The sequence below is a fragment of the Thermobia domestica genome, chromosome 14 (assembly GCF_964235325.1).
Source record: "Thermobia domestica chromosome 14, izTheDome1.hap1.1, whole genome shotgun sequence".
NCBI lineage: Eukaryota > Metazoa > Arthropoda > Insecta > Zygentoma > Lepismatidae > Thermobia > Thermobia domestica.
In genome coordinates this window covers 40,148,847-40,163,930 of record NC_137467.1, presented here as the reverse complement: position 1 = coordinate 40,163,930, position 15,084 = coordinate 40,148,847, and the positions used below count along the sequence as shown (strand labels likewise).

The window sequence follows — 15,084 nt, the reverse complement described above, 5'->3', positions numbered from 1 at the left end:
ACTTTTATTTTTACTACAGAGTAATAAATGGAGAAGAAACGTATTCTTGGGGCGGTTAACTTGTTACAGGAAACCGCTTCTAGCAATATATTGCTCTAGAGTGATTAATAGGGGGCACGGAACTTCAGTGGTAGACCTCACGACTAGTCTAGTGGCTAGAATGTGCGCCTTTGATGTACGTGGCCCCGGGTTCGATTTCCGGTGAGAAAGCCTTTAGAATCTTAACTTTCCCCGATGTTTCTATGTTCGTGTTCCTGTCGTTATAGGTCACTGAAAAAATGAGTAATATGAAATCTAGTTATAGGGAACTAAGCAAGTTAATGAGGCACGTTCAGTGAAGCAATTAGAGCGCTTACCCCTGATGTGTGGGGTCCCTGGTTCAATGTCTAGCCAAGTACGTTTGTGGTAGAGAACATCGTGCCCGTGGGTTTTTTCGGGGTATTCCCGTTTCCTCTGATTTTCTCATTCCACTGACTCCACTGATTTTGATCATTCACTTGCTTTAAGAATCGTCTCCCTTAGCCTAAAGGGCATAATCGTGGGACGTTAAACTGAAAGATTTCATTTTCTGTAGTGCCCAAACATAAAATTCGGAAGTTATCATTTCTACCTCTTTCGGTGGTTGCATCACTTCCAACAACGAACCCGCTTCTTAACCTTTAACCTTTTACATCCTGATAAAAATTCAAGCATATCCATCAAGTAGTTGGTGAGATTTTATGAAATGAAATTTTTTAAGTTTTACGTCCCACGATTATGCCGGCTAGTCTAAAGGAGACGGCGATGATAAGAAATGAATGCAATTGTTGAATGAATCAAACGGGAGGAAATGGGAAATCCTCGAGAAAACCTACGGACACTGTGTCTATCCACCACCAAGTCCACTTGGCGAGAGCTAGGATCGAACCAGGGATCTCATGCATCAGAGGTGAATACTCTACCACAGAGCCATCACTTGAGATTATGTGTCTTACTGAACGAACATATGGACAGACAGTGTAAATATATGAAAGAGCTACCGGTAATCCAAACTCCTTGAAAAGAATCTAATTTTCTACACTTTTGATACTTTATAACTCTGGCGGGGCTGGTTTACCGAGCATACTAACACACACACACACACACACACACACACACATATATATATATATATATATATATATATATATATATATATATATATATATATATATATATATATATATATATATATATATATATATATATATATATATATATAATTTTAATGTTGTAAGGAAATTAGAATCACCCTGCTTTCATACATATTGAAGTTTGTTGCGGAAATTAGCTTCAGTGGTGGCTAAAACAAAATATTTTTCTTTAAAAAAAAGCTTTATATAAATAAGGGGACATGTATATTACGGAAAAAATAATTGGTTGGGAGGAGGGGAAAAGACAAGCTAATTTTAACATTCTGATGAGAAAAGTTCCTACTAAGCATATGTATAAGCAATATTGAGGTAGGAATATGGGCGGAAGCAAGTTGAAAAATTATATATATGATAAAAGAAGGATAAATTGATAGGCATGGATGAAAGAAGAAAAAAATAGTAATATAGAGGAGAAGAGGGAGAAGAAAGAGATAGATAATAAAAAAGTTAACTATGAATTTTTTTCAGAATACTTTCTTTTTTCTTTAAAAAAAACTACTTAGAAAGACGTGAAAAAGGGAAGATTATCTATTTTTCTTTCCTTATAAGCAAAATATTTTTTTTTAAAAAAAGGAAAACTGTTAACAAGTTAATATCCGTCTCAATAATGATATGTCATCTTGTTCGCCGTATCTAAAACTTCTTTGTGGTGACCCTTTTCGTTTTTTTTCCAGTTCCTTATTACAAAAAAAAAAGAAAAAAAAGAAAGGAAGAAAGAAAAAGAAAGAAAAGAAAAGAAAAAAGGCCCCAGACGGAACGATTAAATATCATAATTGCAAACTTAATTAGCTTCTCTTAAAAGAAATCAATTCAAGATATCTCTCTCTCTCTCTCTCCCCCCCCTCCCTCTTTCTCTCTCTCTGTGATTATGTGTGTGTGTGTGTATTCAATATTTTAAAAAAGTATTAGCCAAGTCATTTATTTTCCTTTTAATTACTTAATCCTAAAACTTCTTACATACGAGGTGTGTTGAACAAGTATAGAACCTTTGGTCGGCAAAAATACATTTATTGATTTGGAAACTAATATCCCGGCGAAATTAAAATACCGCTAATTTTACAGTAATAATTATGTGATATCTTCAGATAGATAAAAGATAATCGAAATGTGGAACAAGAGCGCCCTAGACAATACTATTTTACATGAAAAACCGTTATCACGACTCACTTATCTGCTTTCGATTTCGAGCCATTTTGAAAATCGGCATTTATTTTCGCGTTTCTAAACAGCTGAAAACGGAAAGCCACTAGGTGACTTCTGATAACGGTACCTCACCCAAAATAATATTGTTTAGGGCGCTCTTGTTCCATATTTCAATTATCTTTTATCTATTTGCAAATATCACATAATTACTGTAAAATTAACGGTATTTTAATTTCGCCGGGATGAAAACTCTTAAAGGACTTTTTTTTACCCAACCACTGCTCCTTTTCACGCCCCCATCCCTCGTTTAGTCCTCGTGAGGATGTAAGCTGTCATTGCTCTCACACGTCAGTGTTGCCGTACCTCTGTTCCACTTGTGTAATTCAAGTCCGGCAGAAATAAGGAAAAAGTTTTCTTTCCTATTTTCAGTTAACAACAGCAACAAAAGTAAAGACGATTTCAATTAGAAAAAAGGAAACCAGGAAAGGAATTCAGGAAAACGTTGGTTTTCAACCAGAAGGGATCATATATCACTAACACGTGTCACGAAGACTAGTAAGGGAAAGTTTAGAGGGATGAACAGGGATTTTAGAATTCATGAAAAAATGCCCTCTATCTGTGCCCCTATATATAATGCACACACATCTCCCAACGTTCCAAACATTGTTGTAAACGCTTCTGGAAGGCAGTTTCTGGGATGGTGAGAAACCATGCCGTCACATTTCGCATGATGTCTTCTCTTGACTCAAATAGGGTCTCTTTTAGTGGCATTTTCGGTTTTGGGAAATAACCAAAAGTCACGCGGAGCCTGACGACACTTAGGAATGTTGTGTTTGGCGATGGAAACCTGAATCAAATTTCGCGGACACTCTTCTCATGCCCAAATTCTTGTTCAAAATTGAATGTACCGAACCGATTGAGTAGTTTCCACTTGGGTATCGGCAAACTTTAGATGGAATATCGGTGCTCAAGTTTTTCTGGCATTTAAAAAAAGGAAAAGAAAAAAAGAAAAATCCAAGGATCGCTCACTAATAAGAATCGCGAGGATGTCTTCACTTGTTGGCGGACTGCCAGCGACTAACGCTTTCAGCGGGCGGGGAAATATCACGATTGTGCACGAATGTTCCTCTAAATCTACAATGATGAAAGTCTCCCGCGCTTTATTGGTTTAAGCGGAAAAAAATAAAGTTAGGCACTTTTTAAGCACACCTCGTATTAGTTGCGAGGAGGGAAGTACAATGGTAAGTCACTTTATTTAAACTTTCAAGTACACTGGAAAAGAAAGTTGACCATTCCCATACCATTCAATGCAATGACACATAACCGAACAATCTTTCCCTTGCAATTTATAGGTACATTTTCGAAATTAAAAGCACCTACATGCTGTACTGTGGTTCGATTCTAATCCATTCCACCTTAAAGACTCAATTTTCAGCGGAAGTGGCGTTTAATATGATGTTCCTCCAAGCCGCTTATTTTTATTTAGCATCGAAAATAGCATACTGAGTAATAGTATTATACGGGTAAGACATAGTTGATTTATTTATATGTATGTAACGCAAAATGCCAACAAAAAAAAAAATCATTGCTGACGTTCCCATTAAACAATAATCATTCATTCAAGACAGAAAACATACATCTACATGCATAAATTGTTAGATTTATGTTATTATTTACTTATCTATTCATAAGTAATATATGCAACACTGTTAGGTAGGTGTGTGACCGTTATGAGAAGACAAATAATTCCAGCAGAAATTAAATGAAATCTTTCAGTTTAACGTCCCACCATTACACCCTTTAGTCTAAAGGAGACAGATGATTGTAAGGCAAGTGAATGATGATGGCAGAGTTGGTGAAAGTAGAATATGGAAGTACCCGATAAAATTACTTCGCTGGGATTCGAACCAGGACTCCTCACACGTTACCGCTGTACCACTGAGCCATCTTGTCCCCCCAAATAGGGATGCGCACGAGACGAGTCGAGACAGAATTTTCCTGACAAAATTCGAGTCGAGACACAGCTCTTCTAATAGAGACATATACATTTTTCGAGTCGAGACATTGCTTTTACAGCACATTTTCGAGACGAGACAGCCTCAAATCTTGTCTCGTGCGCATCCTTACCCCCAAAACTCCAGCAGAAGAAAAACTATTATAGTGCTGCCAAAATATCTTGAGCCGTGGCAAAAATGCACACGCATTTAACCAATGAGGGTTCAGCTGTTGTTAAACGAGAGAGCGGATGACGAAAGGGAGTGGAATTCCTTTAGCCGATAGCAGCGCTTGGAATGGAAGACTAGGTGTCAAGTCAACGTGATATATCTTTAGTCACTGCTGATCACCCTGATGAAACACTCCCTATATTCATACTGGAAATTCGAATTTTTCCCATAATGCAACAAAAGTGACTTTGCGACACTACCGGCTAGAGTTGTAACTAACTGCATCCTCTGCTATTGGCAGTAGCTAAGTGTATCATTGGCTAATTCTAACAGACTCATGCGCTCTGAACAATTTGATTCGTTCTTGCTTTTAGTAGTTCGTAGTACCTAACTTCCTTACTTCACAGTCTCCACAGTTTCAACGGAAAGAGCAGCTGAAACCTGTTATACTATATTATTACTTTATGCTATTAGTTATTATTGGCAGCGACTGATAAGTACCTTTTAGCGCCAATAAAAATTAGCTTTTTTTTTTTATCAATTTGCTCAGAAACTACACATGGGGATTTATCCTCAGGTAAAACTATATTATTTTCTTTAAGGCGGATGTCATCTATACATTGAAATATGTATGACTCCATTTTTAACAATGTTACAGCTCGACAAAAAATGAAACTTTAATTATGATATTACTACAGTTCAAAGCTACATCTTATTAATTATAGTATGTCCTGCTATCTTGTTACTGTCGTAATGAAATTGTTGATAAAGATATTACTTTAGTATCAGTTGCTTACTAATAGGTTGCGACAGTTATGGGTAGGAAAGTGAAGTTTTTGTTTTATTTTATCCTCGAAATCAGTGTTATTTTTTTTTTTTTTGCCCAAAATCGGATTTATTTTTCGCGATTTAATACAAGCAAATAGGGGTTATTTTCTTTACCCATTACTTGTTTTGAAAAGCGAGTATGGAGGCGGAAGGGACTATTTGGCTAAGAGGTACATTTGTCATGATTTATGGGAAAGACAATGTGAAAATTGTGCGTGAATGACAAGATTCTGTCATGTGGTGTTTGAGTTTCATCGAGTGATACAAAAATAAGGAGTGTCAGTTGTTGAAATTCTGTGAAAAGCAGAGTCTAGTAAACTGGCGAGCAGTTTATCATAAGTATGGAAAGGAACTGAAACTACAGAAAAGACGAGAAACATCTAACCAAACCAAATTTAATCTTACCTAATTTACTACATTTTGGCACTTTTTGGATGCCATTTAGTATTTCCACCAAAGCTGTGCAATACATAAGCCATGTATTTTATGCCATACCTATCGCACTTGCCTTCCTGCTGTGCTCCTGCCCTGAGACAGTTAGATAGCATTCGTGCTTTTTAGTGGCCACCTAGCACAAGTTGGTTCATGTTTTATGCACTAGTTTGTTTATGCCATATCTCCACACTGTATTTCGAACAATAACCACAACCAAGTGAGCCATGATCACAATCTAGTATTTTGTGGGAGAAACTAAATAATATTATTTTTTCTTTATTTTCGTGCGGTCCGGCGATACAGCAGTAATACCTCAGTTATCGTACACCATCAATTTTTAGAATAAAAATATGTATGTTTCTTCTTGATTTTCTCAAAGACTACGCATTAGGATTCACACTCACCCATATCAGCTTGTTCAGCACAATGAGGTCTTTCGATTAGTAGCTATATTTTCTTCGTATGTGGACAATTCTTTTTTCATTAAACGTTACTAATATTGTTTTGTGTATGTGTGTGTGTGTAAGGAAACATGAAAGTCTTTTCAGGAAAGAAAGAAAAAAGAAACTGGAATCACATCCAATTTCGAGATCATTTCCTGTATGTCACATTATCAAAAAAAAAAAAAAAAAAAACTAGAGAGAGGGAAAAAAAAGCTAATAAAGTTAGTTGAATGACTAAGAAGAAAGCTGTTTATTGTGACACAGCAAGGGGTGAGCGATAAAAAGAAGAACGAGAGAGAGAGAGAATACATGAGGAAAAAAGAGAGAAAGAAAGATCACTAATATTATACAGTGCAATGTGTGTGTGTGTGTACAGAATCGAAAATCTGTCTTTACCATGTGTTCTAGCTCATATCAAACTTAGCTATGTTAGTTCTTTATATGTACATAATAACCAGCTGATCGCACAATTTCAATACTCAATTACAGAGTATTTTCCATTACCGTGTAAGGACTACAAGAGAGAGAGAGCTAGTATATGTTAAGTTTCCCAATTGCGGGCATGAAAGTCGTATTTCAGTGATTTTTAAGCTTCATATTATTTTTTTCCAGAATATTCTACCAACTTCAGACCCCAAATTAAATGGCACATAAATCGGGAACCAATTCTGTACAATATAATATTTGGCAAGCTTGTATAGCAGATAAAGATCTGCAACCATATCAAGCTTGATACACATCCCATGAATTTCGTTAATATTCTTTGTTTTTGAAAATATGAAACCCTAAGTTAGATAGACTAAAATCGTGAATCAAAACCCTGTTCACCGACATATTTCATATGCGAAATTATAAAATCGTGAATTAAAAGCCTGCTCATCAACATATTTCATATGCGAGATTATAAAATCATGAATTAAAAGCCTGCTCAGTAACATATTTCATATGAGAGATTATAGACCCTCCATTCCAAAAGAAACCGAACTTTTTTAAAAAAACAAAAAGCAATGTACATTTTGGAACAAATCATTTTTATTAATCAATGTATTCCCCTTCTGCATCGATACACATATTTGCACGCTCCAACAAGTTGTCAAACGACTTCTGTATGTCCTTTATTGGAATGATCTTTAGGACGGCGGTCGTCGCCTTCTCAATGGCATCAATCGATGCGTGCCACTTTCCTTTCATCGCCAAATGCAGTTTCGGGAACAGATAGAAATCGCACGGAGCGAGATCTGGTGAATAGGGCGGATGATGCAACCGAATAATGTGATTTTTGACCAAAAATTCAGTTACAAGTCGCGAACGATGTGATGGTGCATTATCGTCCAAAAGAGTCCAACTGCCGATTTCGCGATATTTGGGCCGAATACGACGAATTCTTGCCAGCAAACGCTTCATTAAAACTCTCCAGTGACTGTCTGTGACGATTTTTTGTTATGTTTGATGAATTCACGCACTTTTTCGATGTTTTCTTCCGATAATCCGGTTCTGGGACGGCCTGATCTTTCGTCATCATCCAGCGTCTCTCTACCCGATTTGAATCGCCTGAACCACTCGTAAACTTGCGTACGGGATAGACACTCATCACCATATGCATTTTGTATCATTTGGTGCGTTTCACTAAAAGTTTTACCCTGTTTAACACAAAACTCAATTGCAGCTCGTTGTTTGAAACTTATTTTCCGACCGATGTACACAACACACTGACAGTTGAAACGCAATAACTTTGTTGCCGTGCATCCAAATGTCATGACATTTATACCAGTTGTCAATGAGGTACTACGCCATCTACCGGTAGAATATTACAACATATGGCACTAGTGGTACTATTTGTTTTCAAAAGTTCGGTTTTTGTTTCGGAATGGAGGGTGTATAATCGTGAATCAAAATGTCTGCTCACCAATATATTTCATGTGTGAGACTAAAATCGTGAACCAAAAGCATGCTCAGTAACATATTTCATATGTGAGACTACAAAATCGTGAATCAAAAGCCCGCTCACCAACATATTTCATATGCGAGACTATAAAATCGTGAATCAAAAGCCCGCTCACCAACATATTTCATATGCGAGATTATAAAATCGTGAATCAAAAGCCTGCTCACCAACACATGTCATATGAGAGACTATAAAATTGTGAATCCCAAAACCTGCTGACTAACACATTTTATATGCGTACTAAGCTTGTCAAGTTCTAGCACCATATCCTAAGCTTGATACAGAGCAGATGTATTTATATGATATAGAGCATCTAAAAACATCATAAGAATAATTTTCGTTAATTACAAATTAGAGATGATCAAGGTACTGTACTTTCATAACACTCTTAATGAAAACCTATTACGACTTACAACAACCCGCTCTCTTTTACAGGACTAACAATAAAACACTTGCTATCTTTAACTTCTTAGGAACATCACAATCCTGCTGAATCTATTCATTCAAGAGTCACTTTTCCTTCATCTTGAGGTTTTCCTTGCCTTTTCATTCATGGTACTCGAAGTTTATCTCACCCCTTTCTCTACACTCAACAAAGCACATAATTCTCCAACACTGCTACCCAACCTACTGCATCTAGTGGCTTTTTTTTTTTTATCTATAAAGTGTCTCTAAAGCACATTATTTATGTCTGCCCTCAAGCATAGTACGTTCCTCCAGAACCTATTGTATGAAGCGTCCTTGTTTACTTTATCTACAATCCACGCATAGTATTGCTAAAGGAAATACTTTGTAGGAAAATGTTGTTTGTTTATATTATCACTAGCAGTGTCATATTTAAGGGGAGCTTCCGGGATTAAGCCCCTGAAATTTTATTTCCTATTTTAAAGTAAATGAAATGTCTTACAGAATTTTCACATTTCGAGAAATAAAGTATGCAAAGCCCCCCAGAAACCAAATCGTAAATACGCCACTGATCACTAGTGAAGTAATCTAACACTTTGTTGCTACAACAGCTTCTACAAATCATCATATATTGAAAAAATAAATGAAATATTTCAGTGTAACGTAACATAATTATGCCGTTTAGGTTAAAGAAGACGATTATTAAGGCAAGTGATGATGTTGGAGATTTTGTGTAATGAGAATGTGGGAAGAAATGCGAGTACCCCGAAAAAACCCGCGGACATGATGTTGTCCACCACAAAGTTACCTAGTCGGAGATCGAATCAGTGACCCCATGCACCAGAGGTAAGCGCTCTACCATGAGCCACCGTGCCCCTAATCGTCACATATTACTGCACGGAAAAGTGCAGTTTTTAATTTCGTACTCTCTGAAGTAAATGTCTGTCTCTGTATAAAATAAAACGAAAATAAATTTTTGACCATCACCAGTTAGGCTGTAGTATATGTGCCTGTAGTGCGCTGTTGACCCGCTACTAAACTAAGTCAACGTATGGTGGAATCGAATTGCTGACTGCAGTATCTGTATTACGTTGTTGGGCTATTACTAAAACTAAATCTACGTACGCTGGAATCGAATTGTTGGCTGCAGTATCTTTAAGACATCGTTGGTATAGGATTGAACTGCTGGCTACAGTATCATCTGTAATCCATTGTTTGTCTACTGCTGAAACTAAGTCCACGCACGCTGGGACTGAACTCTGGCTGCAATATCTGTAGTACACTGTTGGTCTACTACTAAAATTAAGTCCAAGTACGCTGGGATTGAACTGCTGGTTACAATATCGCCTGTAGTGCACTGATGACATACTACTGCTGGACTCAAACTGCTGCTCATCCCTATAGCACTGACATTATTTCAAAAACTTCCTTTGCCGTTTACGAATTAACGTTACTGATGCTCATCGTCAAGTCTTAATTTCTAGCACCCCTAGTATCATTCTTATCCTAACATCAAATTTGAACAAATAGAACAGGGAACAAACAAAAGAGCGCTTGTAACAGCTTCTATTGGCAACTCAACTTGCTTCGCATTCCCCTAAAAAGCGAAGAGAAAAGGTCTTCCTTCTAAAATACCAGGAAATTTGCCTATCGTCAATAACGAACCAATATATTAAAGAAGGGTGGGGGAAAAAGTTTGTGTATGACGAAGTGACATGGAATAAAAGATTAGTGCGTTACAGTGGGGAATTATGCGATGGGGAAGGAGAGTTCTACTATGTGTGTGTGTGTTTGTGTGTGAAAAGAAAAGCTCTTTTTCCGTTCTATACGGAAAGAAGAAAAGGGATACTTTTCTTCGAATAGAAGCGAAAATCTTGGGGCGAGATTAGAAAATTACTTTCTCAAGAAAAATCCCACGAAATGAAGGGAGGAGAACGAGAAGGCTTTTGTATCTGTGTGTGTACCACCTAAAGTGAAAGCAGAACGAAAATTACAGTAGTTTATTCCAGTGTCGAAGAATAATCGAAATACTAGTTTGTCAAATAAATAAATCATAATTAACAGTGTAACTTTTGACGAATGTGTTACTTCTGTGCCACAGTTCGTGCCTTAAATTAACATGTGTACCTACCATATCCAGGTACATTTAGTTGTAGTGGGACATCTTCAAATTTGAATTTTAACTAGCTCAGAATTTTGTCCAATCTTTGTGCATTTTTGTACAGCCAAGAAAAAATTGCATCATTCAAATTGAGAAGTTTTAAAATTTGAACCACTTCGATCACCTGTAGTGCGTCATCTTCAAATTCCAATTTTGACTAGCTCACAATTTTGTCCAATTTTTGTGACACCAAGAAAAATATTTGTACCTTTCACATAAACAAGGGAGAGCCATTTCAAAATTTGGCCCTTCGATCAAATTCAGTGCAACATCTTCAAATTCGAAGTTTAATTAGTCCAGAATTTAGTACTATTTTTGTATCTTTTCGTGCCACGAAGAAACAAAACGGTAACATTCAAATAAACGAGGGAGGGTCATTTCAAAATTTGGAGGGTCCATTTAGTTGTGGTGCGACTGTTCAAATTTGAATTTTAAGTAGCTCATAACTTTGTACTGATCTTGTACCTTTCTGTACCACCAAGAAAAAAATGTACTATTTAAATAAACGAAGGAAGGCCACTTCAAAATTTTGCGGGCCCATTTAGTTGTAGTGCAACACTGGTTTTGACCTGTTCAGATACTATTACGGAATTCGTACAGATCTCGAAAATCAGAGAATGGGAGGGAATTTGATTTTTGTCGGGGAAAGTCGAAGAACCTCCTCCTTATTCATATCTCAGTTCAGAAGATAAGCAACACGACACTCTGTCTACATTAAGGGATTCAAGATACTATAGCTGAGCTGATTTCAGTTAAGGTGATCTGGTACCCCTAGCAACCTTGAAAGTTAGTCCATTTAAAAAGCATTGCAAAGTTTTTCACTATTTTCTTCTTTGTTATTAAAGTTACAAACGTCAAAATTTGAACAAACCTAGAGGAGACACATATCTATGCCTTGTGTGTTTTAGATTTTGAAAAAAACACAGTAAGGAAACTTTTATCTTCAACTTTGAAAACATGGCAACAGTAAGACCTGAACTCCCTGCGACGGTATAGTTTTTCCTTTCCGCCCGAGTCGAGCGGCAAGTTCAGTTCTCTGCCTCGCTCAAGTTGTTCCAATCAGGTGACTCATAAACAGCGGTACAACCGAAACCTTCTTTTCTCATCTCTCTCCCTCTCTCTTTTTTTCTTTCTTTTTATTCTGCGAATTCCTGGAAGGGTAGTTGTCATTGTCAGCTTACCATTTCCGCAAAATAACATAGTATAGATGTCAGTTTGTGATCTTTGGGAAAGATTATAGAAAAAATATTGTTGGAATCAATCTAGGACAAAATTACCCTTTGAAAGCGAGGTCAAAACCCTCTCTTCAGAAATAATTGAAAGATATTTACATGAATAATTTTTGAGGGAAATATGATCAAGTGAAATGGCATGTGGGCAAAATTCCTGGGGCCTGCTTTTTTAAAAATCACTTTCGTTCTTTGCTGCCTGTCCACATGGCCACTTCTATACTATCCCCTAGAACTTTTTTTAAAATTTTTTATGCACATGTCCGGTGACAATACAATATTGTATAAATTACCATATACTCATGTGTAATGTCTATATCTCCCTTTTCCTGAGAGCGGAGAAGGAAAAAAATATAGATCCATGTAATGTTCACACTAGCATTTCCTAATTTTAGATTTTTTTTCTAATAAATGAAGTTCGCAAGGCGCCTGAAGGCTGTGAGATTCTACCTGGGTATCATGTGCATAGATACACCCTTCAAATTCATATGAAATATCTTGTGCAAACTTTCATTGTGAGTTCGAACAGAAGAGAACCAAGTTTGATAAAGCTGGGTAACGGCTCACGCAACATTTTATGTTCTTGTAAGTAAATGATGTTGGCTTATTTTAAAATTGAGCATGATTAGGGATGCGCACGAGACAAGATTTGTGGTTGTATCGTCTCGAAATTTGCTGTAAAAGTGATGTCTTGACTCGAAAAATGTATATTTCTCTATTGGAAAAGCCGTGTCTCGACTCGTCTCGTGCGCATACCTAAGCATGATTTAGTAGTAAATTTATTTTGCATTATACAAATTTGTTTAAATTATGTAATATCTGTGAAAACCTTGTTGACTAGGCTCGCAACCAGCCACTGAAGTTTGGGGAGCATAAATATGCTAGGGGGGCAATCGTAACAATTCTGGGTCTCCGTATCAATGTCATAGGATGCATTGTGGTTTGAGGGGCTAAAAGTTTAGGAAGGGAGCAGGCCCCTAACCCCCGCCGTAGTTGCACAACTATGTAAGTAGATTCCTCAGTACCGGTACTTTATTTCACAAAATAAACACCACTACTTTATTTCGCAAAAAAAAATTCTTCACTACGTTATATAAAAATTGGATAACTCGACGGGTCAGTGTGCGAATTGAATATTTTTCCCAGGGCGGATGAATTTCACTCATATACGCACCCAGCCATCACACACGTAAGAGTGGGGAAAAGTTATTCCTGTCTGGAATGAAAATTTTCTCTTGCAGGGGGATAAAAATCTCTCAGAGGAGAAATCCCTGGCATCCCCTCGTCAATTAGCACACTAGGACGGGCCTCTCACAATTTATAAGGAAATCGACGCAAAAGGCTGTAAGATGACATTTTTCATACCTTTTCTTTTCACATGACATATTTTCGACTCCAGACGACACAGGGACGGATCCAGGATGGATTCCTGAGGGATGGGATAGCGGTGAGTTGTAACACTGCTACTTAGGGTTACTTTAGTTTTTATTATGTACAGACTTGAACTTTTGCATCATTGGTGCTTGTGCCATTGGAGGTGGCGAACGACCCTTCCCTCAGGATCCGCCATAAGATACACAAGAATGTTTTACACTTATGTTTGAAGGCATACGCGTAGCCAGAAATATTCGTTAGTCGGGTTTAAATATAGAGCCCCTAATAATAATAATAATAATAATAATAATAATAATAATAATAATAATAATAATAATAATAATAATAATAATAATAATATCCGCTTAGTATTGTGTTTCGTAGAACAGATTTAGACTTCTTCCTCTGACACTGTCCGTCTCCATATAAACATTTCCCACCCCCACCCCCACATCTTTAGATTCCAATCAGTCTCGGTGGTCCGTCTCTCTGTTTATTGTTAATTTCACTGGAATGCATTTCTTTATAGTCTTCAATCTTTGCATAAAATTAACAGTTCTCACCTAAAATATGTGTGGTGTAGTGTGCGACGCAATACTTCCCTGTGGGAAACCCTGGAAATGTACGTATTGCAATCGGGCATCTCACCTGAGTCTCCCGTTTAATCAGTAAGTACGCTGCGAATTTTATTTTGTGAGGTGTTCAAAACCCAAGAGGGAGAGCATTTAGAATAGTGATACATATTTTTACAGAAACGCAAAGGAAGCAATATATTTTGTTACGTTCAGGGATGTGTGTAAAGAAAGTTTGGTTGGTGTTACGGGGTGTTTATGGGGTTGGGAAAGATTTTAAACAAAGAAACTTCATTTCCTAGCCTTCTCTGGATTACAGGGGTGCCCACAGTCAGGTTTTGGGGCACAGGTTGCACCTATGATATTTATTTATTTATTTATTTATTTATTTATTTATTTTGAGGAGGAAATAATTTGTCATTGAAAGTGGAACAATCGAATTTTAATTATACCACAATGATGCTTTTATGAATACGAGTGGCGTATTTAAAAATTTGTTTCGGGAAGGGGTATGCACAATACGAGAATAAGCACTTATATTTTTCCTTTTAGGTGCCGACAAATTTTTAATGAAGTTGTGAATATAACAAATTTATTTCGGGGGGGGGGGGGGAGGATTGAGCTCGATAGCCACCGACTGATGAACACTAAGTATGAAGGAGAACTTAGCATGAATAACATTTTTAAATAAGGAATTGTCATAATAAAGAATGGTAAATTTGGGGGGAGGACAGTAAATGGGAAGAATGGTAACCTTCAGGGGAAAATAGGGACCTCTGCCTGGGTGTGTATATTCTCTACTCATTTACATTTTCTAAACATTGTGATGTGTCGTCGTACGTATATGTAAGCCCCTTCTCCATACAGGAAGATTGTTGTTGATCCAAGATAAAAGCTAAAATCTTATAATTTCAATAGATATGAAAGGAGGGATTACAACCTGTACCAACACATCTTAAAGTACGCCACTGTTTGAAAGTATTTCTTTACTAATGTACATACTTTCCAAGAGCTCAGTTTGATGTGTTAGGTCCTATATATCGTTTCTAGCTATTTATCATTTTTAGAAAATATTTTTTCTGCATTTATATGCTTATCTCTCTCTCTCTCTCTCTCTCTCTCTCTCTCTCTCTCTATATATATATATATATATATATATATATATATATATATATATATATATATATTACTTCTATCTGTTTACCTGTTTAT

The 15,084-nt window shown here is 36.7% G+C and overlaps 1 protein-coding gene across 3 annotated transcripts in view; it reads left to right on the top strand.

Annotated features, from left to right (window-relative positions):
* LOC145669646 (uncharacterized) overlaps positions 1-15,084 on the top strand; it is a 995,784-nt gene that overhangs the window by 167,903 nt on the left and 812,797 nt on the right. The window lies entirely within an intron of this gene.